The sequence below is a fragment of the Stegostoma tigrinum genome, chromosome 10 (genome assembly GCF_030684315.1).
Source record: "Stegostoma tigrinum isolate sSteTig4 chromosome 10, sSteTig4.hap1, whole genome shotgun sequence".
In the NCBI taxonomy this organism is placed as follows: domain Eukaryota; kingdom Metazoa; phylum Chordata; class Chondrichthyes; order Orectolobiformes; family Stegostomatidae; genus Stegostoma; species Stegostoma tigrinum.
In genome coordinates, this window is record NC_081363.1 from 15,052,451 (window position 1) to 15,058,450 (window position 6,000).

The following is a 6,000-nucleotide window of genomic DNA, read 5'->3' on the forward strand; positions in this document are numbered from 1 at the left end:
TTTTTGAAGAAGTAATGAAGAGGATAGATGAAGGCAGAGTGGTGAACATTGTCTATGTGGACTTCAGTTAGGCATTCAACAAGGTTCTGCATGGTAGACTGGCTAGCAAGGTTAGATCCCATGGAATAGAGGGACATCTAGCCGTTTGGATACAAAATTGGCTCAGAGGTAGGAGACAGAGGGTGATAATAGAGGATTCCTTGTGGACTGAAGGCATCTGACCAGTGGTGTGCCATAAGGATTGGTACAGGGTCCAGTGCTTTTTATTATTTATGTAAATGTTTTTCATGTGAACATAGGAGGTTTGGTTAGTGAGTTTGAATATGACACCAAATTGGTGATGTAGTGGGCAGCGAAGAAAGTTACCTCAGAGCAATGCGGCATCTAGATCAAATGGGCCAATGGGCTGAGGAGTGGCAGATGGAGTTTAATTTAAATACATGCGAGATCTGCATTCTGGGAAGGCAAATCAGGACAGGACTTAATGGTAAGGTCTTGGGGAGTGTTGCTGAACAAAGAGACCTTTCAGTGCAGGTTCATAGTTCCTTGAAAGTAGAGTCACAGGTAGACAGGATGGTAAAGAAGGCATTTGATATGCTTGCCTTTATTGGTCAGTGCATTGAGTAAAGGAGTTGGGAGGTCATGTTGCAGCTGTACAGGACAGTGGCTCATCCAGTTTTTGAATACTGCGTGTAATCCTGGTCTCCCTGCTATAGAAAAGATGCCGTTAAACTTGGAAGGGTTTAGAAAAGATTTACAAGGATGTTGCTAGGTTTGGAGGGTTTGTCCTATATGGAGAGGCTGAATAGCATGGCACTATTTTCCCTGGAGTGTCAGACGTTGAGGGGGTGACCTTATTGGACGTTTATGAAATCATGGGGGGCACGGGTAGGGTAAACAGGCAAGGTCCTTTCTACAATACTTGAGGGCATAGATTTAATGTGAGAGGAGAAAGATTTAAAAGAGACCTAAGGGGCAACATGGGTGGTGTGTGTGTATGGAACGAGCTGCCAGAGGAGGTGATGGAGACTGGCACAATTACAGCATTAAAAAGGCATCTGGATTGGTGTATAGACTGAAAGGGTTTAGAGGGTTATGGGCCAAATGCTGACCAATGGGACTAGATTAATTTAGGCTATTTGGTCGGCATGGATGAGTTGGACCGAAGGCTCTATTTCTGCGCTGTATTATTGTGTGGCTCTATGACTCTATTAGGTCACAATATAGGTTCCTGGAGAAAATTTATCACATATCAATGAGCAGAATATTAATAATACTTCCCTGCTCTGTGCCCCCATTTGCCCATGAGTCATGCCCCATATTTACTTCTGAATCTAGCTTCTCACATGTTTGTTAATATTCTCTGTTGTGGAAACTTACAAACCTGCCCCCTGATAACCAAACACAGAATCTCCCTCAACATTCACCATCCATTACCCCTTTGTGACATTGTGCTGGATCTTTGTGTCCTGTCCTCATATTATCCCCCATCAGTAACATTGAGCTGGATGATCAAATTTATACCTCACCTCCCTCCTCCAACTACCTTAGAGCTTGAAGTTTGGGATCACAAATGGCACTAGTTCAGCCTTGTTCGGTTTGTCTCCTGTTCTCTGTGCAGCATTGTGTGTGGTACAGGCCTTAATCCTTCACCTATGGCTGTCTGTGAATACAGCCCTATCTCTTTCACTATTGTGTGAATTGTGAGTTGATGTGGAGCTGCCCTTGGTGTGAAAGAGACAGGACCCAGGGTTGCCCTGTTTGGCTGAACCAACAAATGCGGATACTGGAAATCAAACATAAATTGCTAGAAGAACTCTGATCGTTTGATAATGATGCTAATTAGCTACCCTTTCCACCACCTCCAGTGGGATGTCACCACCAGATACATATTTCATTTTTCTCCCTTGTCAGCCTTCCACAGGTCTGTTCCCTCCTGGACACCCTGGTCATTAACTCCTTCACGCCAGTATGTCCCCACCGCCCCATGGCACCTTCCCCTATAAACTCAGAAGGTATAACATTTGCCCATTTACTTCCTCCCTCCTTACTATCCAAGGCCTCAGTCATACCTTCCAGGTGAAGCTGCGATTTACCAGCACTTCACTCAATCTGGTCTACTAGCTTTGCTGCTCACAATGGGGGCTCCTCTACATAGTGGAGACAAAACACAGACTAGGTTGACCACATTGTAGGACACCTACGTTCTGCCTGCAGAAAAGACCCTGAGCTTCCAGCTACCTGCCAGTTCAAGATACCACTGTGTTCCCTGGCCAACATCTCTGTCTCACTGCAGTGCTCCAAAAAAGATCAGTGCAAGCTGACAGAACAGCTTCTCATTTTCCACTTGGGAACATTACAGCCTTGGGGATTCAATATAGGGTTCAATACTTCTAGGGCCTAAGCATCTTCTCCCATGTCCGTATCTCAACCCCACACACCAGACCTTGTCATCACATGGGCTGCGATCAAAACCAATCCATTGTCAGCCATTAATGGTACCCATTCGCAGCTACTTTTTCTCCCAGGCTGACCTTTGCTCATCCCTTTATCTGCCCAGCTATTTTACTCTCTCTCTCTCTCTCTCTCTCTCAGGGCTTCACCTCCACCTTACTTCTCCCCGCTACCCCCTCACGCCATCTTCATAAATATAACAACCCTTTCTTAGCTACTATCAGTTCTGCAGAGGGGTCACTGGACCCGAAACGTTAACTCTGCCTTCTCTCCACAGATTTTGATTTGATTTATTACTGTCTCGTGTATCGAGTTACAGTGAAAAGTGATGTTTTATGTGTCACACAGGCAGATCGTACTATATAAGTCCACCAAGGTAACAGAACAGCGTGCAGGATGCAGTGTTACAGCTGCTGAGAAGGTGCGGAGATCGACATTAACATTAAAGAGGTCTATTAAAAAATCAGCAGGGAAGAAGCTTTTCTTGAATTTGTTTGTACAAACATTTCCATCTCTTGCTCAACAGGAGTGGGCGGAAGAGAGTATAATCAGGGTGGGGGGAGGGGTCTTTGATTATGCTTTCCCAAGGCAGTGAGAAATATAGCTGCAGTCAATGGAAGAGAGGCCGCTTCGCGAGACAGACCGTGCTGTGCTCACAGCTGTGTTGTGTACAAAGAACAAAGAAAATTACAGCACAGGAACAGGCCCTTCGGCCCTCCAAGCCTGCGCCGATCAAGATCCTCTGTCTAACCTGTCATCTATTTTCTAACGGTCTGTGTCCATTTGCTCCCTGCCCATCCATGTACCTGTCCAAATATATCTTAAATGAAGCCAACGTGTCTGCGTCTACCACCTCTGCTGGCAACGCGTTCCAGGCACCCACCACCCTCTGTGTAAAGAACTTTCCTCGCATATCTCGCATATTTACGCAGAGAGTTGTGAGAGCATGGAATGCGTTGCCAGCAGCAGTTGTGGAAGCAAGGTCATTGGGGTCATTTAAGAGACTGCTGGACATGCATATGGTCACAGAAATTTGAGGGTGCATCCATGAGGATCAATGGTCGGCACAACATTGTGGGCTGAAGGGCCTGTTCTGTGCTGTACTGTTCTATGTTCTATGTTCTATGTTCTATCTCCCTTAAACTTTCCTCCTCTCACTTTGAAATCATGACCCCTAGTAATTGAGTCCCCCACTCTGGGAAAAAACTTTTTGCTATCCACCCTGTCTATACCCCTCATGATTTTGTAGACCTCAATCAGGTCCCCCCTCAATCTCCGTCTTTCTAATGAAAATAATCCTAATCTACTCAACCTCTCTTCATAGCTAGCACACTCCATACCAGGCAACATCCTGGTGAACCTCCTCTGCACCCTCGCCAAAGCATCCACATCCTTTTGGTAATGTGGTGACCAGAACTGTACACAGTACTCCAAATGTGGATGAATCAAAGTCCTATACAACTGCAACATGACCTGCCAACTCTTGTACTCAATAGATGTGATAATGGGAACTGCAGATGCTGGAGAATCCAAGATAATAAAATGTGAGGCTGGATGAACACAGCAGGCCAAGCAGCATCTCAGGAGCACAAAAGCTGACGTTTTGGGCCTAGACCTTCATCAGCGAGGGGGATGGGGTGAGGGTTCTGGAATAAATAGGGAGAGGGGGGAGGCGGACCGAAGATGGAGAGAAAAGAAGATAGGTGGAGAGGAGAGGATAGGTGGGGAGGTAGGGAGGGGATAGGCCAGTCCAGGGAAGACGGACAGGTCAGGAAGGTGGGATGAGGTTAGTAGGTAGGAGATGGAGATGCGGCTTGGGCGGGGAGGAAGGGATGGGGTGAGAGGAAGAACAGGTTAGGGAGGCAGGGACAGGTTGGACTGGTTTTGGGATGCAGTGGGTGGAGGGGAAGAGCTGGGCTGGTTGTGTAGTGCAGTGGGGGAGGGGGCAAACTGGGCTGGTTTTGGGGTGCGGTGGGGGAAGGGGAGATTTTGAAGCTGGTGAAGTCCACATTGATACCATTGGGCTGCAGGGTTCCCAAGCGGAATATGAGTTGCTGTTCCTGCAACCTTCGGGTGGCATCATTGTGCACTGCAGGAGGCCCATAATGGACATGTCATCTAAAGAATGGGAGGGGGAGTGGAAATGGTTTGCGACTGGGAGGTGCAGTTGTTTACTGCGAACTGAGCGGAGGTGTTCTGCAAAGCGGCCCCCAAGCCTCCGCTTGGTTTCCTCAATGTAGAGGAAGCCACACCGGGTACAATGGATGCAGTATACCACATTGGCAGATGTGCAGGTGAACCTCTGCTTAATATGGAAAGTCATCTTGGGGCCTGGGATGGGGGTGAGGGAGGAGGTGTGGGGGCAAGTATAGCATTTCCTGCGGTTGCAGGGGAAGGTGCCGGGTGTGGTGGGGTTGGAGGGCAGTGTGGAGCGAACAAGGGATTCACAGAGAGAGTGGTCTCTCCAGAAAGCAGACAAGGGTGGGGATGGAAAAATGTCTTGGGTGGTGGGGTCGGATTGTAAATGGCGGAAGTGTCGGAGGATGATGCGTTGTATCTGGATGTTGGTGGGGTGGTGTGTGAGAACGAGGGGGATCCTCTATGGTCGGTTGTGGCGGGGGCGGGCTGTGAGGGATGTGTTGCGGGAAATACGGGAGACGCGGTCAAGGGCGTTCTCGACCACTGTGGGGGGAAAGTTGCTGTTTCTCGACCGCAACTTTCCCCCCACAGTGGCCGAGAACGCCCTTGACCGCGTCTCCTGCATTTCCCGCAACACATCCCTCACAGCCTGCCCCCGCCACAACCGCCCAAAGAGGATCCCCCTCGTTCTCACACACCACCCCACCAACCTCCAGATACAACGCATCATCCTCCGACACTTCCGCCATCTACAATCCGACCCCACCACCCAAGACATTTTTCCATCCCCACCCTTGTCTGCTTTCTGGAAAGACCACTCTGTCCGTGACTCCCTTGTTCGCTCCACACTGCCCTCCAACCCCACCACACCCGGCACCTTCCCCTGCAACCGCAGGAAATGCTACATTTGCCCCCACACCTCCTCCTCACCCCTATCCCAGGCCCCAAGATGACTTTCCGTATTAAGCAGAGGTTCACCTGCACATCTGCCAATGTGGTATATTGTATCCATTGTACCCGGTGTGGCTTCCTCTACATTGGGGAAACCAAGCGGAGGCTTGTGGACTGCTTTGCAGAATACCTCCGCTCGGTTCACAATAAACAACTGCACCTCCCAGTCGCAAACCATTTTCACTCCCCCTCCCATTCTTTAGATGACATGTCCATCATAGGCCTCCTGCAGTGCCACAATGATGCCACCCGAAGGTTGCAGGAACAGCAACTCAGATTCTGCTTGGGCACCCTGCAGCCCAATGGTATCAATGTGGACTTCACCAGCTTCAAAATCTCCCCTTCCCCCACCGCACCCCAAAACCAGCCCAGTTCGTCCCCTCCCCCCACTTCACCACACAACCAGCCCAGCTCTTCCCCTCCACCCACTGCACCCCAAAAAGTCCAACCTGTCTC